Below are 2,968 nucleotides of genomic sequence, written 5' to 3'. Positions count from 1 at the left end.
TCCCCCAAGTCCCTCCTCCCTACCTTTTATCTTAGCCTGCTTGGCACACTCTCCTCATTCCTGAAGAAGGGCTCATGCCCGAAGCGTCGATTCTCCTGCTCCTTGGATGCTGCCTGACTTGCTGCGCTTTTCCAGCAACACATTTTCAGTTTTAATCAATAGTAGACAGGTTTACTTCAGCCCCAGACAATACCATAATAGTTTAACCAGTTGGCCCACTTCAAAGATGCTGTTGCAGTAATGGAAATATCTGTTAAACTGTTCCCTCCATTTTGATATATTAATTAGAATTAAATTAAAAACTGACAAAAATTCCATTCTTTTCTACTCCAGAAATCTGTACATGGATCAAATTAGCTCATGAATAATTTCTGACTTTTACAGCTGATGGAAATAGGTTCAAGAAACATCCTAACCTAGTCTACTGGATGCTGCCTGAATTGCTGTGCTCTTCCAGCACCACTAATCCAGAATCAAGAAACATCCTAACCTAGTCTACTTAGCATTTGATGAACTTGTTTGTTTTCAGATCAAGAGCACTATGGGGCTGTCTCTCCATTGTATGATTTACAGAGTTGCATTTCAAACTATCTGTGCCTTTAAGAATGTCGGAATATGATACGAGCATTGGGCAAGTGGACATCTTGGTTTTGCTGGCTTTTCATTAAATGTTCTAGTGCCCTGATAACTTCCTAAAATAAATTCAAATGACTAGTGTTCACTTCTTCCCTCTGTGTCAAGTGTAAACTGGGCTTAGAAGTAGAAACTGTGTCCTTCTGTCTGTAAACACGTGACACATCACATTACTTTGCATGTAGTGTACCTGTGTTCCCGAGCTCAAGATATCTCCAAGGATGTTGGTAATTATACCTGCATAAAGCAATGATGGCTCCATTCCTGATGATCTCTTTGAAATGATCTATGGAATTGAGTTGCTGATTCAGGTTGGACAGATTCTGGAGATGTCATCACTATAATGATCTCATAGTACCGAACCTTCTCATAGCTTTTCAATGCGTCCTAGTTTTAACTTTTAAAAAATTGAGTTGCCTAGTACTGGTGCAGGCTATATGATCCCTTGAGTCTACTCTAATGATCAGCAAGATCACGACTGATCTTCAACTTCACCCAATTCCTATATTCTCTGATTCCCTGGAAGTTCAAATATCTGCCTAGCCCACCCTTAAATATACTCAAAAGGCTGGACGAAATCCTGGCCAAGCAGGATTAATCAATTTCACCTCACCTCAGCCTCAACATTGGAACACAGGCAGACTTCACACCTATTGTTAGAAAAGCTGAGCTATCTTGAGGATGTAATTGAAAAGAAGTTCTTGGATTTACATATCAAAGAACAGAAACCAGCATATCCCATTCTAAAAGATGAAAGATTTAATCTAAAATAATGCATCACATCTCCATGACACTGGACTCCTTCTGCCATAAATTCTGTGATCAGGATCTTATTCTCCACAACCACCTGATGAAGGGGCAGCACTATGAAAGCTAGTGCTTCCAAATAAACCTGTTGGACTATAACCTGGTATTGTGTGATTTTTAAGTAGATCTATTTAGGATTTCTGGTCGGCATGAAAGGGTCTATTTCTGTGCTGTACATCTTCTTCATAAATGCAGCACGCTTTTGATGATCAGGGAGTCCAGGATCAGAGATCATAGTTAAAGGATATAGGGTAGACCCTTTAGGACTGAGATGAGATAAAAAATTTGTACGCTGGAGTAGTGAGGCATTCCCTGCTACAGAAAGCAATTGAGGCCAAAACATTAATTGTTGGCAAGATGGAGTGAAATGTAGTTCTTATGGCTATGTGAAGGAAGTGGGGAAAAGATCCTGAGTTGGAATGATCCGCCAGAATGATAGAACAGGCTGCAAGAGCCATGAAGGGGCAGCACTATGAAAGCTAGTGCTTCCAAATAAACCTGTTGGACTATAACCTGGTATTGTGTGATTTTTAAGTAGATCTATTTAGGATTTCTGGTCGGCATGAAAGGGTCTATTTTTGTGCTGTACATCTTCTTCATAAATGCAGCACGCTTTTGATGATCAGGGAGTTCAGGATCAGAGATCATAGTTAAAGGATATAGGGTAGACCCTTTAGGACTGAGATGAGATAAAAAAATTTGTACGCTGGAGTAGTGAGGCATTCCCTGCTACAGAAAGCAATTGAGGCCAAAACATTAATTGTTGGCAAGATGGAGTGAAATGTAGTTCTTATGGCTATGTGAAGGAAGTGGGGAAAAGATCCTGAGTTGGAATGATCCGCCAGAATGATAGAACAGGCTGCAAGAGCCGAATGGCCTGCTCTTATTTTCTATTAGCCCCATTCAATAAAGAATCTTTTTTTTACAGAGCAGAAATTCTTCAGGTGAACAGACTTCCTGAGAAATGTTAAAAAGGTAAAGTGATAAATGCAGGGAGGGAAATGCCAACCTGTGTGTTTGGAGCGCGCATGCTCGCTGCGTTTTGCCACGTCCAGAGACGGCAGGCCCGGGAGAGGAGGAACGGCAGGAGCAGGAGTTCCCGTCTCTAGGAGCAGGCACCGAGCTCGCTTCAGAAAAACACACACAGCCAGAGGTTTGTACCTCTCTCTCTCACACACACATATACACATTGCGCAGAGCTGCAGCATTGAGTGAGCGGTGAAAGGGGTGGGTGCGGAGGCCGCTCCAAGTGGGGAGCGGGCCCCGGGCCTACTCCCAGGCCGGCTCCCATCAACCAACCTACCGGCCCCCTCGGGTCTTCCTTTCCCTGTTGGAGCCGCTCGTTTCCACCTTTCCGGGTCCAGAGAGAGCCCGGTTCAGGATGTGGCGGCTTCCTATGGAGGGGGTTGGGGGTGGGGGATGCGAACGAACGGGCAGGAAGTAAATTAGTCCCGGTTCAGTAACACAGGCGTCTTCAGAGGGGGGAGGGTGGAGGGATGTGGGGGTTGGCTAATGGGAGGGAGACTGG

At 43.9% G+C, this 2,968-nt stretch overlaps 1 protein-coding gene across 2 annotated transcripts in view; it reads left to right on the top strand.

Annotated features, from left to right (window-relative positions):
- The first annotated feature begins 2,461 nt into the window (after window positions 1-2,461).
- tfg (trafficking from ER to golgi regulator) overlaps window positions 2,462-2,968 on the top strand; it is a 119,386-nt gene continuing 118,879 nt past the window's right edge. The window contains exon 1 of one of the 2 annotated variants that reach the window (XM_043701130.1): window positions 2,462-2,593. The gene's annotated coding sequence lies outside the window, so the exon portion shown is untranslated. The remainder of the gene's footprint in view (window positions 2,594-2,968) is intronic. The other variant, XM_043701129.1, reaches the window with a different exon arrangement.

The sequence above is a fragment of the Chiloscyllium plagiosum genome, chromosome 12, assembly GCF_004010195.1.
Source record: "Chiloscyllium plagiosum isolate BGI_BamShark_2017 chromosome 12, ASM401019v2, whole genome shotgun sequence".
In the NCBI taxonomy this organism is placed as follows: Eukaryota; Metazoa; Chordata; class Chondrichthyes; order Orectolobiformes; family Hemiscylliidae; genus Chiloscyllium; species Chiloscyllium plagiosum.
Note: the sequence above shows the minus strand (reverse complement) of the source record. Positions and strands in the feature narration are given on the sequence as shown.